Source organism: Mesoplodon mirus (assembly GCF_964341445.2).
Source record: "Mesoplodon mirus genome assembly, chromosome: 6".
Lineage (NCBI taxonomy): Eukaryota > Metazoa > Chordata > Mammalia > Artiodactyla > Ziphiidae > Mesoplodon > Mesoplodon mirus.
In genome coordinates, this window is record NC_138982.1 from 127,408,455 (window position 1) to 127,429,123 (window position 20,669).

Here is a 20,669-nt window from a genome sequence, read left to right on the forward strand (position 1 = left end):
TGATACTGGAGACAAAAAAAACAATGAAGTTAAGGACACAAAAATCATAGGTTTTTAGGTAAACTACAGAATATCAGCTGAGGTCCTGACCCACGCACACTATAAGCAAGGGTGAGTATGATAAAAATCAGTTTCCTCATATACTAAAGTCTCCCTTGGAAAGGTCTCAACTCCTGATTGAATTAAGGCAGATATGAGATTATTTATTGCCTCTTAGTAACAGAAGTATATATTTCTTGATAAAAATAAACATTGTTTTTAATCTTAATTTCTCTATAATTTTCACATACAGACCAAGCACTGAATCAGAAGTTATCAGACAAATCAGAAAGATCAGAAAATATTGCAAACTATTAGGAAACATAGACCTAAAGGAAACAGATGTTAAGTACGCATTTTGCAAAATATGTTTATAAAAAATAAACCAATATTTATTCCGTAACCAAAAAAAAAAAAAATCGACATGAAAACTCAGTGTATGTTTGTAACAGCAGATTAGACAGAGGTGAAGAGAAAGTTAATGAACAGAAATGTATGTCAAAAGTAAATATCTAGAGAAAAGCACAAGAAACAAAAGGAAAATGTAGAATAGAGTGAAAGAGCACATGTAATATGATGAAAAATTCTAACATGTTTAGTTAAAGAAGGAGAGGTGAGAGAGTATCATTAAGAAGCAACAATTGAAGAGGTTATGTCTGAGAATTATCAAAAAACTGGAAATAATATAAAGCCACATATAAAAGGAATACAATAAATCCTAAGAAAGAAATTAAAACAACACCAGACTTCAAAACAAAACAAAACAAAACAAAACAAGCAAACAAAAAAACATAGCACAACTGTTAAACACCAAAGTATAGAGAAAAGCTTAAAAACAGGCAAAAGCTGGGGTGCACGACCAGGGATGGGGGCATAAAAGGGATTTTACCTGCAAAGTAACAATATTAGGGCTTACAGCTAACATTTCAACAGTAACAGTGGAATCCAAACAATAATGGAAAAATATTTTCAAAGAATTCAAAGTATCAATAATTGTCAACCTTGAATTCTCTACCCTTCCAAAAATATCTTTATTTTTAACTTCCCTTGTCTTTTTAGTTACATCTTAGTGTCCCCTTTAGGCTTAATTTACTTATATTTATTGAGCTGTTTTGTTTATATTCTTAATTCACCATGGAAAATTGGTTCTGTGTCTGTATCATATTTAGTGTGATCATCTATCACAAGGTCTAGCTTATCATAGCCCTAAGAAATGTTTTAAATCATATGTGTAAGTGCTCAACTACTTCTTGACAGTGTTCCCTCTTAGAAGCTAATCTTCAAAATTCCTCTTTAAATAGGATTAAAGGAGAAATGCTGGGTATTTTCAAAGTACTTATTTTTGCATGTTAACAAAAATGTACAGCAATGTAAATGAATGTATGAATTAAAGTCTTTCATTGATTCACATGTTTATTTATTCAATCTTAGTAACCTGAACAGTACCTGATGTATAGTAGCCACTCACAAATTCACATACTCAGGACATGTCACTGTGCGTATGGCCACATATTCTGCTTATTCAATTAATTCCTTGTCTAAGTCCATCATCTCCACATTCTCTACTTTCCCAATTCAATCAATGAAACCAAACAGTCAACATACAACTATCTCTTTCTAAAGTTTAGTTTCTCTTTCTTTCACCTTAAATTAAATTTATTTTACTTTATATATTTTTATTTTTTAACTTTTCATTTTGAAATAATTTCATACATACAAAAAAGTTGCAAAATTAGTACAGAGTACATTTACGTATCCAGCTTCCCCATGTGACAATACTTACAAAACCAAAGTACAATTATCAAAAAGAACAAATTAACATTGTTAATTTGTAATACATGTAATACTGTTCACCAATCTAGACATTTTATTCAAACTTCACCAACTGTACCATTAAGTTCCCTTTTTAGTCCTAGAATACAACTCAGGATCACATATTGCATTTAGTTGTCATGTCTCTATATTTTCCTCCAGTGTAGGATAGTTCCATAACTCGTCTTTCATGACTGAAATTATTGAATATTATTAGTCAATTATTGCATAGAATCTCCATCAATTTGGCTTTGTCTAATATGCACCACAGAAATTATGCTGTATTATTCCCAGTGCATCATATAAAATGGCATGTGACGTGATATTGTTACTGGTAATATTTATAAGGTAAGATAATATTTCATAGGTTTGAGGTAAATGAACAAAATCATTTTGAAGTAAATTCTACAAGCTTTTATATTCCATCAAATTTAAGACGTTGACTGTAAGAGGCATCATTGATTTATATACATTTTTAAACAAAAATCATGTTTCCAAATAAAGTATGACACAATAACTTTCTATCACTTGGTGTGTCATATTAATTGAAAAGTTTATTTTGTTATAGATATACAGATAATAGAAATGCTGACATAGGAGCAGATATAACGAAATTTAGCAAGAGCAGTCAGGAAATTTGTAGTATATCACCACAACTGCTGTCCTACATACTTTGTGATTTTCTTCTTAGGTTCACAGATGTTAAAGTGGTAGAAAATATGTATCATGAACCCAATGAATACGAGTAAATTAATACCGTGAAATCAGGGTAAGAAGTCATACTTTGTATTTTCATTGTTGGGAATCCATTAGAGCAGGGGAATATCATGATCAGAGTCAGGCTTTAAGTACTAGAACATGCTACTCTCCAGGAAAGGCAGTGAGGGGAAGAGTGTCTGTCTGAGTTTGGAGATCATGTTTCTAAGAAAAGAAAAGAAAAACAACACATCTATTTACATAGCTATACTATTTTACCCAGAGCCACAGGGCTGTGCTAAGAGTACTCTGCTTTAATGTAAACATTGGGAAAAGAGGAGACAATTTTAGAAAACAAACATAAAGGGATCTTCAAATCATGATTTTCAAATATGGAGATCATTTTCTTACTTTACAGTGTGATACCCCATGGGTTTGCTTATATTCATGACCCACTGATTGAATAATGAATGCAATTACAATAGGAAAACTGACCAAACAATCAGGAACAACTTACAATTATAGATATTCGTTTACTAGAGTAACAGATTTTTACCTTTGTAAATTGAAAGGCATACTTCCAAAAAAGTAATGTATAGTATTAGAAAACCTAAATGAATTATTTTAATTAGAGAATCTATCAGTTTATGTCAAAGAAATAAAGTCATCCTATTATATATACATAGATCCCTAACTAAGGTGACTGGATAACCAAGTTTGCTCAGGACAATCCTTATCTATAGTTATTGTCCCAGAATAATTATCAATACCATTTCGTTTCATTCTCAAAATTGTTCCAGTTTGATAATAAGTTATATGGCCACTGAACTGATAACTGAATGTATTTCAGAAGCAATTTTAAATTGTTGGTTTAGGATATAAAATATTTTTAAATACCCTTTTTCATATTAATTCCAACCAAGGCATGAGGGGCAGAATGTAAAATTATAGGTGTTCTATCATAAACTTCCAAATTTTATTTTTAATTTTAAAAACATGATTATATGCTGTTTCTTATGTAAGTTTTATTTGTCACGGTTAATTGAAATGCGTGGGATTCTCAGGAGACTTTCTAAATAATTTTAATAGGTACAAAACAGCATAAGGTATATAGAAAGTAGATAACAGCATGGTCTTTCCCAAAGCCTTTGAATCCTGACTGATTCAAAGTCATTCAAGTCTCCTGTGCCTGTTTTATAATTTGTAAATTAAGGATCATTACTGTGCTTACCTTAAGAGTTGTTGTAAAAACTATATGAGTGATAAAGTTTATATATAAATTAGATATAGTACTTGGCATTTTGTAAGCATGATGTAAGTCTTTAACTAAAAATAGGTAAATAAAGAATAAGAGATACATCCTGGTAGATAAAGAGGAATTTGTGTTTTTTACTAAGTCTCCCGTAAAAGTTAGAATTTTCTTGGGAGAAAGGGGGAGGCTGACGAGTTCTCAAGCACACTTTGAGAGGACACACTTAAAGAGGAGAAACAGAGACTTAGTCAAAGAAGTGATAACGGCTTTTCAGCCCTCTTAGACTCCTTACCACACATATTTAAGAGAATCCTCTTCAGAACTTGGCACCACACAGATTTAGGATAACTTGTAGGAATGTGGCATAGTACGACTTCCAAGAGTTTGAATACATCTCTTAAAATAGCTGAAAATTATCACAGAAACAAGAAACATTTAGCTTCCTTGTCTTTTCTCTTTATCTCTTATTTCATGTCTCAGATGTCAGCAAGTCTTATTGATGCTGCCTTTACATATTTTGAAAATGTGTCCATATATAATCATTTCCACTTCTACCACCCTGCTTCATGCCGGCATCACCTTTATTTTAATTGCCCACTAATTGTTCTCTCTGTTCTGCCCTCATCCTCCATTCAGTTAAGTCTTTCCCAATAGCAAGAATTATTCAGTTAAAGCAGAAGACAAACTTTATCTCTCAAAACCATCTAATGGTTTCCCAACCTATCACAGTAACATAGTCCTTACAGTTGTGCACAAAGCCCTTTATGAGCTGATCCCTGTTATGTCTTTTAAATTATACCCACTAATACTGTCTCTCTTTCTTACATTTGTAGAAGCCACACTGACTCCATACTTGTACACCACAGGCATATTTATGCCTCATGGATTTGTGCTTATTTTTCTTTGAACATGAAACTCTCCTCCCACATAGCCATGTGGCTCAAGTGTTTACCTCCTTCAGGTTTTAGCTAGTTTCTTCTTTCAGTAAATCTTTTCTTGACTCATGTGAGAGAAGGAATTTCTGTCTCTTTGGTCCCTGCTCTATGGGCAGTGTCTGGGATGGTTTCTGACATATAATAAGCCCTCAATAAATATAATATTAAGTCCTCAATAAATATGTGGTGAATAAATAAGCATTGCATTAGTTATTTTATTAGCTACCTTTTGATAGCTAGATGATAGCCATTAATTCAATATGTCAGCCATGATTTAGGTTAAGGGTCAAATCTTCATCTCAAACTAAATTCCAATATCAAGTTTATTTTTGCTGTGAAACACATTTTTCTAAAATATAACTGCAGAAATTGAGATAACTTAGATTGAAATACTAATATTATCTAAGTGCTTAATATATTTTCGCAGCACTTAATACTAATAACAAAAGAATAATAGAAAACATTCCATGTAATTGACTAGTAAAATATAATATACTAGGAAAATATTTTGTAAACTGCTAATGAAGAAACAAGTGGTTAATTATAAAGTAATGGCTATTGAGCTGCACATTTGTGTGCTTTCATTTTGACAAATGATTGTTACCAGCCCAGAACCTGTAATGGCGCTGTCCATTCTCCATCCGTAAAGAAAGTGTAAAATGCATCCTCATTACTTTTATTGAGTATGGAATTGTTTATCTATTAAAATAAGAATTATATCCATTAACCACAGATTTATTTTAATAGACCCTTCTCATGCAACAACATCTACGCTTACTAAGCATCCAATAGGACTTTTTTCCCCCTGTAGATTTCCTTCCCTTATTCCAAAAAGTCTCTTCTCAAGAGCACTGGATCAGTGACCACCTTTTGTACAGCATATTGTAGACTGAGTTCATGAACATGCTTAGCCGAAAGTTCTATCAACATTCTTTGCATTATAAGATCAAATTTAGATTACATCCAGGTGAGAGAAGGCAATATCATAATAAAATAATAATTCTCTAGAGAACATTTTTATATCCAAAATATACTAACAATTTTTACCAAGCTCCTTAAAAAGTGATAGCTACATAACCATAACATGTTTTCATAAACAATGTCATTAGTAACTGTTGTCTCCTCAAAATCTTATAAAATAATATTCTAAAATATACTTTCCAGAACAAGTGAATCACAGATATTAATCTAAAGTCTGCTAAACAGAAGAAGAGACCTCTGTATATTCATTAACATATTGGTATTTCTAGAATTAATATATTTTGGGCCTTTTACTCATTTTAGTGTTGTTTCTGTTTCTCTGGCTACTTCCTCCTATAAAATGATTATTTATACCATATGTTGAATCTGAGACAAGAGTTGTCAAAGGACATTGAAATGGAATCAGATATTTTAGGAAGTCAGCCACCTCTTTAATGATAGCTCCAAGTGTCAGTTATTTTGATACTAAATTTTCTACATTTCCATATGATAAAAATAAAGAAATATCTATATTAATAATGTAACAAACTTTAACAATTGTTTTGCAATGTTAACTCATCTACTGTATGTTCATTTAAGAGATTCAGTGACCTAACATTATTTTTGCAGCAAAACTTGCTCTGGTAAGAAAGTAAACAACATAATGCAAACTCAACTCAGTGCACTGCATTCATCTTCTATATTCATTATCAAAGTGTCTTTTGAGTCTAGCTTTCTTCATTTAAGATATAAAGAATACACTAAAGAAGCATTTCATTTCCCAAAAGTAATACCTTGGAAAATTCTTATGTAGGATTTAATTAGGTAAGACGTCTTCAAGTGAGTAATTGGTTCACTCACTACATGATTTCTGAAATGTTTATCTGAAGGCAGACCTATTATATTTTCACCTTCAGGTACCAGAGGGTAACATGTCTTATTAATGCCTCTGATGAAACTGTTCTGCTTCCATGAGCATTGCACCAGACAGACAGCTCATCAAATAAAATGGATCCTTTTAAATTAGTTGTCCAAAAATGATCTTATACAGAGCTACACATTTTCTAGAACCAAGTTTCTATTTTTATGGAAAAAAATGGAGAAATTTGAATATATTGAATCATTTTGCTAGTGAAAAGATACCAGTTATAAGCAGGCATTATGGGGAAAATATAAGATATGATTATTTTATAGAAAACTATTGAGCAAGTAACATCAGTTATACATTGTAAGACTAAATTTTACATTATTTTCTTTATAGGATCCATACTCTTTTCCTATAAAGGAATGCAATGTCAAAGTTTTTGGGGGGATTCAACCCACCTAACATGTATTTTTTAGCAAACAAGTAGATCCATGCATTCCTATTCCAATTTATATAAATTATAAGTTTAACACCAAGAAATTAACTACTTTTCTTTACATTTCAGTGCCAAGGAGACAAACATGTCAAGTAGTAACTTAGTCATCTTTATGATCTGTATGCTGTCACTCTAATCTATATGTTGAAGACATCCATATGATATCTTCAAAAAATTACAGAAGTTTGTATACCCGTGAAAATTACCTGTCTATACACAAGAAAAGAAAAGTGGTATATTCAATTTACAGCACTGATAAATTAGTTTACAAGTAAGAGAAAATCTTAGACTCTTCACAGTTTTGGACAGTTTGGGCCATGAATGTGATGCTGACAGATACATGGTCTTCTGGAAGAGGAAGAATGAAAGCTTTGCAAACCGTTCAAGAGGATTTGAGAGTAATCTATGGAAACCAATGGTGAAAATGACAGTAGTGAAAATGCTGTATGGTCAACGAGGATATAAATTGTCCTCGATTTTATTGCCTACAGCTGAGGAGAAATTGGACAGATGGTTGCAAACCAAACACCATGAAGCAGAATAAAGGCTTAACAGTGTCCTGGTCTTGCTCACTGTCCTATGAGGAGTTCTACTTGCTTGCTGGAGGTCACCCTCTGGTCCACCACATGACGTTAACATGATATGTAACAACTAACACCAAGATCCATCCAAAGTAGGCAGAAAATCTGGACACTTTTCTGATGTAGTTATAAAGATGTACACCTACATTGAATAGAAAAGGAGGGAATTTAAGACTGATGTGGGCAGAAACCAGGCACATGATCAAACTTTCACTGGTTCTCTTGGGAGAGGAGGATCAAGGTGTGAAATGCTTATAAAGGGCAATGGCAACAGTTGGAACATCTTAGGGCCCAAGCCTTCCCACACTCCTTAGATTTAATAAGAGGAAACACTACAGAGTCTCAGAATTCAACATAGTGAATCTTACTTGCCAAAAGGGCCCTTTGGCTCTCTTGGGAAGATTTCCTTTAAAGTGAAAAAGTCCATGGGAAAATTATAGATGAGGTATTCTAGTATTCTAATATTCAAGTTCATATAGACTTGGGTTGGATTTTTAATGTCAATGATGGTGACAAACTGAAGAATGTGAAATAACAATCTAGATATATTCTTGTGTTCATACATGTTCGCCCTGCAAAACTCCCCTAAATCTTTTGTAGAAACATTTAAGAGACATTATCTTGGTAATATGGCCAGATTAAGGTAAACTCCTAGAAAAAGCTCACAACTGTATGAGCCAAGCCCCAGTCACCCAAAGAGAGCACTCCTTGGCCCCAAGCCATAGAGCAGTGTGACTGTCTTTTTTGAATCAAGGGATCCTCAGACCTGAAAGAGACAGTGTCAGTAATGATGTCCCACAGTCTGATACAAGGCTCTGGTATATTTGAATAAGGCATTGGAAACTGAAGGTAAATGTACCTGATTACTGGCTGCAAGCCACCCTCTATCACTGTATTAACATTCTCCCTCAGCCTCAGATGTTTTAAGAAAAGATGATGAAGGGTGGGACCAAGATCTCACTACTACAAAGAAGATTTAAAACTATATGTGTGTATTCACGTATATAGGGAAACTTTCATCCTGGAGGTTGACAAATGAAGGTGACAGCAGACCATAAAGTCTACTACACAGGAATGATTTCTGTGAACTAAGTGTGAGTGTTTATGCATGTGTATGTCTGGTGAAAGCAATAATTTAGCTCATTTCCCATTCTGGCCATGTTGAGTCTGAGTACAAGTCGTAAGACATCAGAAGCTGGGGTGATATGCAAGAAAAAAGGCAAGCAAGCTGTTACAGGGAGTTCAAGCAGTCAACAAGTCTGTGAATGGAGATGAAATGCAAAGAACCAGCCCGTCTCAGAACTCACTATTTTAGAGGTGGAAAATCAGGGATAGAGAGAGACTAAAAAGCGGGAGTGAGAACTTTAAACAAAACATCCAGCAATAGGATACAGGTGATGAGTAAATAGTACTGCTGCAATAAAATAATTCCCACAGAGTTAAGAAAAGGGACTCTTTGGAGCCTTCAAAGCTTATCTCTATCCTTATTATTTTATAAACCCTGCCTCTGTCTCTAATTCCTAAGCCCCATACTACCTATGTCTTCTTTTATTCTAGCTTTTGACTATGTCCTTGCCAGAACTGAGATGACTTTATGTGTAATTCTCTAGTTTCAACCCTTTCTTAGCTGCTGTAGGAATTATTCATGGTCTTTTCTTGTCTTCTATTCCCAGTGCTGCATAGAGTCTCCTATCACCACTCACTTCTCCCACAGAAACATTACCTCTAGCTGTCTCCCCAGGGACAAGTTATCAAAACATGAGAAACAGAAACAAAGTATGACAGCCCAAGTAGACCACATTAATAAAGAGAGAACATTTGATTCAGTCAATTTCACTTTATGTGCATTTTGTAAGGACAATTGTGTATGTTTTGATGTGAATAGATACTGTCAAAGAGATTCTGAAAGGAGTGGTACAAATTTTGTCTCTCACCAGCAAAGCAATAGAATTTCAGTCGCTCTAAGTATCCTTAGAAATTAGCAGACCAGAACTTTGTAGAATTCATTACAAATATATTCAAAGGTTTTAAGATAAATATTCTCATAATGAGTGAACACATGCAGAACATGAGCAGATAAATAGAAATGATATGAAAGAGCAAATGTAAATTCTACAACTAAAAAGTACAGTATTTCAAGTTAAATTTAACACCATATTGGAGATGTCAGAAAATGGTCTGAGAATTTGAACATAGATCAACAGAAACCATCTAACTAGAACAGAGAGAAAAATAAAATAAAATAAATGAACACTGTAATCTGTGGGAAAATATCAAGAGATCTAGCATATGCATATCTGGAGTTCCATAAATAGAAGAACCAGAATGGGGACTGAAAAAAAATATTTAAAGTAAAAGTAGCTAAATATTCCTTAATCTGCAAACATTATCTTACAGATTGAAGAAATCCAGCAAACCTCAAAGAAAACCTCACCTAAACCCACTCTAGTCCAACAACTATAACCCAAAGATAAGCAGAAAGTCTGGAAAACAGCCAAAGTTAAACACATTACATAAAAAGATGGAAATAATTTCAGCTGACTTGCAGTAAACAACAGATACCAAAAGACATTAGAACAACAGCTTTAAAGCTTGGGTGTTGGTGGGCGGGGGGAAACTAAATGCAGATTTCTATATACAGTGAAAATATACCTTAAACATGAAAAGAAATAAATAATTTTCAGGTACTTAAAGAAAGAATTATCAGTAAAACTTTACTACAAAATATGCTAAAAGACTGTCTTCAGATTGACAGAAAATGAAGGAAACACTCAGACTTACAAAAATTGTTTAATTATTTCAGAATTTTATTTGTTATGCTCATATGTTTGCTCTATTACATACTGGAAGTGCTTAACATAAAATGAAAAAATTATATTTATAATGCAGTTTATAAGGCCTAAGGGAATATAATTAAGTTACAAAGGGTACAAACTTTTTAAGATAGTTTAATTATTTCCAACTGCATTAAGTTAATATTAATCAATGAGAAGTAAAGATTAATTAATTAGATTAATAAGTAGAATAATAAAACATATATTTTACCTTAACAATTTCTTACAATCCAGGTAATTTATAACTTTAATACTGCTAATTTTAAATTCAAGCAATTCTAACTAGACCTTTTTTTCCACATACTGAACTTTAAAAACTTCACCCTAGCTCTACTATTAAAAAGATGATAACTGTTCTCAAGGAGATAAACAAAGTCTATTGTCTCCAAGTATCCAGTATCTGCTATACAGTATGGCATAGAGATAAAGGGAAAAAGATCAGCAGGACATCTTATAAAATGCATTGTAAAAATGTTCCATAAATTGCATCCTCACCACCACTCTATTCTTGATATTATCCACACATGACAGTCATCCATTTATATGTGTTAAATAAATATTAAAAATTATTTAACTAGACACTCAAACACATTCCTAGCTGTTGCCTGGGCATGCTGTGCTGAACAAGAAAGGATGTGTCTGCATGGGCTGAAAAACAAAAAAAAAATGATGGCCAGACTAGTTCCAGGAAGTGATTCTGCCATCTTACTCTTCGGCTCACTTTCGGTACTTTTGAGGTTACAATGAGATAGTCATGTAATTATTTCTTATCACACAGATTGAAAGTTTTAAGAATTGACAGTGGTGTATGGACCTTTCTACACTCTAGAGACACAGTCTTTAAGTAGACCACATTTGCCTTGAGAAATTATTGAGACAATTTTCGAGACAATTTTCTATTTGGTCTCTTATTTCAGTGCCCCATTTCCATCCAAGAACTTAGATTTCCTTTTACTAGCCCATGGAGTCTGAGACTCCATCTATGGCTGCAATACTTTTTACACCTCATATAAACGTATTTTCAGTGATCCTTCTGTTCTTCTGTCTTCCAGGAGAGTGGCTAACACATTTTCCAACATTGAAGTCTAGTTTCAGTGGTAACAAGAATCACATTTTGCATTCCCACTTATTTCCTGTACATCAAACAGAGCCATTATGACTCAACCCAACATTTTATAAACACATGTGTTAGTTTTAATGGTTGACTGTTCTTTAAATAACCACACATAGGAGATGAAAAATATTCATGACTAAAAGTTGAGCTGTGAATAAGCCTGATTAGAGAGAAGACTTTAGCAAACAAGCAGAAAAAGGCACTGACATCACATTTATTTCATACAGCACATTTGCTTGTATTACTCTGGATAGAGAAAACATTCAGAATTTCTCTAAACACCAGGCTGGTCTTTTTGATTAGTTAAGTTAAACACTAATCAAAAGATTATCATACAAATAGTTCAACTCACTGATTTAAAAATATTTTTGATTATAATAAAGCACATGAAAAATCTATGGAACCATGTATTATTCAACAAAATTAATATGGTCTATGCTAAGTGCCATACTAAGTATTGGCAATACAAAGGTCACAGAAATAAAACACATCTGCCTTCACTGAACTTGCATTTTATTGTGTGTCTTGGTAAGTTGAATCCCCACAACCAAAGGGGATAAAAAATTACAAAGAATAAATTTAAAGTTCATAGACAATAGTAACTTCATATGATGTTTACTATCACATACTAGAGACAGATGTGGCACACTATAATAAGTACAAGACTAAAGTAATTTTTTTTTAATTTATGCATTTAACAAAAGTGATATTTTTGATATTCCAAAAGTGAATCCTTTTTATTGGTAGCTGTATTGGTTATCTATCATCATATAACAAATCACCCCAATGCTTAGTTGTGTAAATAGTAGTAATTTATTATTTTTTATAGTTTCTGTGAGTCAGGAAATTTGGAGCCACTCAGCTGGGAGTTTCTGGCTGGGAGTTTCATCAGATTGCTCATGATGCAGTCAGAGAGTGGCCGGGTTTATGATCATTTCAAAGACCTCTTCACTCAAATGCTTGGTCCAGGAAGACTTAAATAGCTGGAGGCTGGAGCAGCCAGAGCTCCTTGGGCATTTTTCCCTACCTCTTTGTGGTCTATTCCCATGGTCTGTGCAGTGTGGCTTTAAAGTAGCTGAACTACTTACATGGAGGTTCTTGTAACTCCAAAAGCATGAGTGAGAAGGTAAGTGTAGTGTGTTCTCTTATGATCTAGTCTCAGAAAGAAAGCAGCATGACTTCTGCTTCATTATTTTGGTAGAAGCATTTATAAAGTTCTTCCCAGATTCAAGGGAAAGGAGCATAAGTCCAGTCTCTCAAAGGAAAAGAGTCAATGTTACATTGTAAGAAAAGCATGAAGAATGGGATATATTGGAGAGATCATCTCTGGAGAAAGCATTCTACCATAGAAGCCATACATTCAACTTCTCAACACTACATTGCTAAAGTTTTTGAGGGGGATGAATTGCTTAATGTGGCTAGAAATAAAGTTGTTAAAGAGGAGTTGAATGGATTTTGTTATTGGGAACTAGAAAATACTTGGATTGTCAAAAAGACATGAATAATTTGTTTAGAGAGATGATGATGATGATGGAAAGAAGATGGGTTTTACTTCTGGTCGTGTGAGAACTCAAAGAATATCAGAACTGTGGACTAATAATCCTGGTAATTAAAGTGAAAAATAATTTTATTCAATATGGTCTATTGTGTGCCCATGATGCAAGTAAAGTCTTTCTGGAAATCAAAGAAAAATTGTGAGATTTGCAACTTTAAAGAATAACAATCAATCCTACAGGCAGCTCTTATACTCTGATGGAGGATTTTAATTAATGCCTGAAGTTTTTGGCAGGTTACTTGTTCTGCTACTCTAGCTATGGTGAATGAGACCCTGAGGTTTCCTCACATTCATCACTATGGAATATCTTCTTTAGAAGGGTAAGAAAAAAGGTTGGAATTCAATATTGGGGACACATTAACATATATTTATATATTTTTAAAATTCATATTAAGAATTAGTCAACTAAAATAGTAACTGAATTTAAAACCCTATTATAAGGATAAAAATCTAGTAGTATTTTGGATTAATAAACAATTGACACAGGTTGATTAAAAAGCTCATTTCACCGGGCTATTATTTAGAGAATGCATCAATTTTGTTTTAAATGGAAAACTAGTGAATGGGGTCACAGGAAGTTATATTTGAGAAATAAGTATGAATATGATGTGAATGTGAACATATAAATACGGCATGAATACACAGAGATGCATGTATATGTATATTATACATGTGTGCAATACGTGTGTATGTCTACTTCACAGCTATTGAAAAAACAAAAAAACAGAATGGGATAATTTAAGAGAAATCTAGTTCTAACTGGAAAGTGATGGATCTGTCTTTCCACCTGCAAATTCGAGTCACTAAGCTGAATCCAATGAGTGGATCCACAACTGTCGCTGTATTCCATTGATGAACTGGTTTTCAGACTTAAGGAAATCAGTACATATAGTTACTCAGGCTTGTAAAGAGTAAATCTTTACAAATGTATATTTACGGGTTAAAATCCATTGCAAATGAAGATGTGTGATCTTTTCACACTTGGATTCTATGAAGCTCACTGATCCAATCCATCCTTTGGTCTCAGCTTCAGCACAATGACTTCTGAGTCCCAGTTCTCTTTCTGTCACGCCTTCATTCTCTAAGAATCATTGTTCCCAAATTGCCCATATATATTAGGAGGAGCTGATTTGGTTAGAGAAAATACGACTCTCACAATTTCACCTTTTAGTTCAAAATGGTGTAAATGTAAAATCTGTTAGGATTAAAAGAAAAAAAATCAATCTAAAAGAAGTTGTGAGTATTTTATCAAATATTAAAAGGTCAAATAGTGTGACATTCCTACACTGGGAAAATTTATTTAAGAAAATTCAATCTACTGAGAACTCTTATCTTTGAAATATTATAAAGGTCACAGAACAAATTATTTAAAAGCATTGCAAAAGTAGCAGTTTTTTAAAATCCATTAATGTTTTAGAGACTTTTACCTTTGCTGTCTTCTCTTTTTTACCACACAGTCACTCCTCTATATGCAGTATCTCTCTCCCACTGCAATAAAATTACATTTCAAAGATAACCAATAACCTATTTACTGAGTATAACATCCACTTTAATTTCTCATCCAGCTCAGTCTCTTGCAGTATTTAATATTATTTGCTCTCACTTTCTCTTTGAAGGTCTTGTGTACTTGGCTTTTTGATTATCTTTTTGTTCACTGGAATGTATCTCAGTCTATTTGCTGCAACCTCCAAGTTCAGCTCCTGAAACCCCCCAGTGTGTACACTATCATCTAGTACAAAAAATACCTTATTGTCCTCCCTTAATAAATATGAACCTTTGTAAATGTTGTTGATTTCTCTGAAATATATTCTCCCTCCTTCCTATCCCTATACACTTTTGATGACCTTGTTTACTAATAAAACCCCTAGTCATTCTTCAAGGTTTAGATGATAATTTTCCTTCTCTATACATCTTCCACTCTGAATTTTAATAGAATTCTAGCACATAATCTTATTCCCAAGACATAAGAAAGTCCCTGGCAAATAAGAGACCTTGAATTTATGCAGTAGATCAAAAAAAAAAAAAAAAAAAGGTTTAGATTCAGAAGTCCTATATTTAAAGTTTAGCTTTCGTACATATCTAAAATTAAACTAATAACTCCTTTTCAGGAAGTGTTTTTTTGCTTCATAGGAAACAGAGCCAATAACAAATTTCTTGAAAGAGTTACATGAGATAATGCAGGGAAATTACCTACCTTATAGGACAATGTGGACGTTCTATAACTGATTGTTACTACCTCCAATATATTATTTTTCTGTCCTTTCACATTTTCTTAATAGTAACCAATAGTTGAATAAATTAAAATCTTAAAATGTCCTTTCTTTGTGAAACTACATCACGAGTCAAGATAATTACTTTTCTAGAGAGATAGTGGGTATAATTCATACTCTGAAATCTATCGATACTTGGAATTTGTTTTTCTCCTGTTGGAGGAGGTCATCAAGAGGACATGGCTGCTAGTTGCCCCTTGGGCTGGACCCAGGCACTTAGAGGCTCTTCATGCCCTCCCTTGTCCTTGGAATGTCCCTCCCACAGTGGGAGATATTTTCAAGGATTCAACCTTGAGAGAGCAATATGTTGTTGAGACTATTTGGATGGGTACATGACTGAACCCAGTTAAGACCTCTGTATATAAATGTTTAAGATTCTGGCAGGTGGGTACAAAGATCTACTTGCCTTTCAGTTGTCCAAGACAAGCTTCATATGTATGTTCCCTTGTTTATTAAACCTGTCACCAACCAATCTAGAGTGGTCTGCCTCTTTTTTTAGTCTCTCCTTGCCCTCTCTCCTATGGGCTTCACCTTGGAAATTCCTGAGTTTGTGACCCAACTCTCCTACAGTGTATTTAGCATTTTATCTGTTATTGAATCCATATTATGTCAGAAACAGTGAGAATACAGTAGCTCCTTCATAAAATATTTTGGTCTATCATTCCTGTATTATTCTATCTTCTCTCACTAACCTATAATTAGAACTGTCTGCAGAAACATGATTATATATACACTACAGTAACTAAAATAATTATTGTAGGAAACAATAAAAGAATTATAAGTTTGCTTATATATTTGTCATTTTTTCTACTTTTCTTCTTACACTCACCTTCCTGTCATTGGGAGTTTGAAGATTTTGATCATTTATAAGAAAGCCACTTAAATTGTTAAAATCCAGGCGTTTTCACTAGTCCCCAATCTAGGCATTAAAATTCATTAAGGTGAGGTTTTCTTCCACAGTGAACAGTTGGTATTTATTACAATAAATAGCATTTAGCCTCTAGGGAAAGTTGGGCACCTATTTTTTATCACAAATGTTGTCTAAATCTACATAATGGAAAAGATAGGATATCGGAGAGTGTAAGTTTCTTCAAAGTGTCTAATTGGAGGTACAAAAGGATATTCAAAGGGCCTAACTGGAGAACTAACTGGAGAACCAGGTTGAGAACAAAAGAATAAGGAAAGATTATTAAGCAGACCTAGGAAGAAAGCTGTTTCTGACTGAAGTAAGAGAGAGAAGCCAGCATATTCAACAGTCTTTTGCCTTTCAAAACAACCACAACTTATTTGATTGGGACAGCAGGCTTCTGCAATAACTATAGTCTTTTTCAAGGTTATCAGTCTGGAAAGGGAGGGGAAATCTAGATGGTGGAGTAGAAACACCCTGAGCTTAACCCCCTCAAAAAAAGCTCAAAACTACAACTACTTATACAGCAACTTGAGCTGAGAGTAACCTGAAGACTAGCAGAAGGGCACTTCTACAACCAATGCTATAAAGAAATAATGAGTGGATAGTGAAGAAGAAGCAATGTAGTCAGGACCCTCACCCCTAGCTGGTAACCCAGAAGAGGAAGGTGATATCACAGTCTTATAGATCCTTCCTAAAGAGTGAGGGGTCCAAGCCTCTGTTAGGCACCCCAAACCTTGGGCACTGGGGAGATGATTGTGTTTAATGGTTTGAAAACCATGGGTCTTACTAAGACTGTAAGAAACCAAGACTCTACTCTTGAAATGTGCACAGACTTGCTTACTCCCCGTCCCAGTACATAGAAGCAGATTTGAAACAATCTGTTGCTCTGTGCAGCCTGTCTGGACCATCACAGTGCTCCCTCAAGCACATACCAGGCTCTTATTTCAGCACTTCCTACTCTGGCACTGATCCCCACTAAGGCGAAGACTGCCATTTCCATTGCACACATATGCACCTAAGAAAAGGAGAGCTAGCTCAGAAATGTGTCACCATCCCCTCGGGACCAAAGACCACCTTTAACCAAAGGAGAGACTGTCATTACCATTGTGCACACAGACACACTGGGGGAAAAAATAGAGTCATCTCAGAAGTGTGGCTCCAAATCCTTGGGCCCTGACCCTGCACCAACCAAGGCAGGGTTATATCTTTTCTGAGAGCAGCTCAACTCTTTCAGACCTTTTGTTCCAGTCCCTAGCCCTAGCCCTCAATAGGGTGGAAAATTCCAATGAGCCTAGGAGAAGCCACAGCTCACACCTGGCTCTGGCTTTAGTCCCTCAAATTCCATCCCTATCTCTCACTAAGACAGCAGCTGCCAGCACACCATGGGAGATCAGCACACCAGATTCATGAATTGTTGAATAAAGAAAATTTGATCTTTACATTTACCCAGTTGAATTTTGTTTTTTCACAGTATAATAGCTTTAAATTGTCCATTTAAAATGATAAAACAAGAACCAAAAATGTTTCCAATTCAAATTTTAATAATATATTAAAATATATTAGGTCTGCATAGTTAAGTTAAAAGCTGTCTAAGTGAAAACACTTACTTTGAAATGTTAACAACAAATATTAACAATTTTCAACACTATTATCATACCCTCTAGTTTTGATTCCTCATTTTCTCTTTTTGGAAAGAACTTCCTATTTACATGGTTAGGTAAAATGATAAATTTGTGGAGCAGTTTCAAAGCAATAATAATTATGCCAGTATTAGCACTTCATGAAACTTGTAAATCTTTAATAGCATGACGAGCCACATATAAAAGTCACTAAAATGCACTAAATGTGCATTTTAGTTGCAGATTTTAAAAAATACCTTCTAGTGCTATTTCAATATAAATTGATGTAGTCCATGCTACAAGCCCTGTCCCATAAGCCAAAATTTATTTTTAATACTTTTTCCTTGAGTATATTGATTCCCAGGTACTTGCTTAGTGATATGATTCTGTAATGATTTGGTCTCAAAACCACACAAGTCTCAAAATTCTCTGAGATTTATTAACCTCTTATCTCCAGACTGATGCATCATTGGCATTTGAACATGGCTTAAGGCAATTTATATTCAGACTAAGTAATGCAGAGAGTGAGGTAATTATTCCTGTTAGTTATCTACATTGATTAAATTCACCTTCAAGCTGCTCTTGTCTCCAAATCATTTGATGAACAATGTACACAGGTAAAAGATCCAGTTAAAATTGTAATTCCCTCAATTCCCTAGGTAATGCATTTTTTCCTTCATAGGAAGAGAGCTCATCTGAAAGATCAAGGCTGTAAATGAGTAAAGCCTGTCTTTCACGTAATTCAGTGATTCTCAGATTTCACGTGCATCAGAATCATCTAGAGAGCTCGTTAAAGGAGAGATTTCTGGGCTCTACTCCTGGAGTTCCTGATTCAGTATGTCTAGTATGTTCAGATGGGGACTGAAAATTTGTGTTTCTAATAAGATCCCAGGTGATGATGATGTCCCCAGGTGTTTTAGGCACCATAGTTTAAGAACAGTTGACCTGTGCTACTACTGGAGAATTCATCATGTATTTATTAAGTTGCTGACCTACATTCCTATTGTATTTCTCCAATTGTTTCTGATAAAGTATTGACTGAAATAGTCACTTGACTTTAAAATAGTTTAAGACTTTTTTTAGAATGTTGAATCAGTTCTATTCAGTAGGTTCCCCATTAAAAAAAAATGTAATATAAACCAAAGCTGTTTAAGAAACTCTGCAGGACAACTTTTGTGAATCAATTAGGTAGACAGATCATCATATTAATACTTTCATATGTCTTATTGACAGAAGTAATCGGCCACCAAGTTCTGCTTCAGAAGAGGAAAGCTGACTCTTGTAAATAGGAAATTACATACCTACATATGTGAAAAGAGGCTGAGGGCAAAGTAAAGGGCACATCTAACCACAATGATGCATCTTATGTTGCATCAAAGAACATTCTAGGTTTAATTAATTCTGGGACTGCTCAGATTTCTTCCAATGTGAAGTTGCCACATAAAATACAGAACGCCCAGCTAACTGAATTTCAAATAAATGCGTATTTTTTAACATAAATATATCCTAAATATTACATGAGGCATAATTTACTAGAAATTATTATTTATGTGAACACTAAATTTAACTGGATGTTTTTATTTACTAAATCTGGCAACCATATTCTACTTGGACTTCCTCATATGAAAGGTTGGCAGGAGCAGTGTGGGTATATGTATCTAGTTATGAGTAAGTGTTTCCCTCCTCCCAAATATATCATTGTATGATGCAGTGTTTATCAGTGAAACAAAACTCTTTTAAGTATTGACACATTGCACATTTGCTAGAGAACCTGAGGAAGAAAATCTCCAAAAGGGAAAAAGTTACTAACCAACCTCCAGAAACACTTGTGTGTTTAAAAAAGTCAAAACTTGCCAGAAAATCTGGAAAGCCAGGCATGTATACATCTGCCAGAGTAGGAATGTAAAAGAAAGCTAGTGGAGAAGCTTATAGAAAGCTCTTGTCTCTGCCTTTGGAGGTGAGCCTATGGGAACCAATGATATTATGGCCAATTGGTGATTAAACATATAGGATAAAGATCAAAAGGTAAAAGAGCAAAGTTGGAATTGGAGATGGAGTTTTAAGAATGGTGCCCTATATTGCTCTTATTATCAGCCACTGTTATAAGTTGTTAAATTGTAAACTTCCAATTAGTAAGGAGATCAGCTTAACTGAGTCCTCACAATTGTGTCTTGGATTGTTATTTCAAAACACTGAAGATTTTTAGCTTTATCTACATAAATAAGTTTGAATCAAAGTCAATAGGAAAAGTAGAGAACAAAGACAGAGCCAACTGGTTTCTCGAAAAAGGTAGGGGGGGTGCTTAATTTGTGTGTGTGTGTCTCTGTGTGTGTGCTATCTTAACCTGTACTTTCTTATGGAAACAAGAGTAGAAGAAGCTGAGGTGAAGATATTTAACTTCCTCATTGGCAGATGTTTACTGTTGTTGAAAATAAGAGTCCCTTTGTAACTTCCACTTCTCCTAACCCTTCCATCTTGACATAATGCCAAATTAATATTCTACATATAAGAACATAAAATAGGCCATAGTCTATTGAAAAGTTTCATTAAATTGACTAATCAATCCAAAAAACCATTAAAGTCAGGCAACTAGTTTGGATTTCCGTGCTGTTTGAGCAGCCTAGATGCTCTGCCATAGTAGACTAACCCAACACAGCAATGGTTGTGTTCATTCTGAGTCTGCAACATAGTCCTTTCAATTTACTCTCTCAAGTAGGAAAATCAGTCAAAT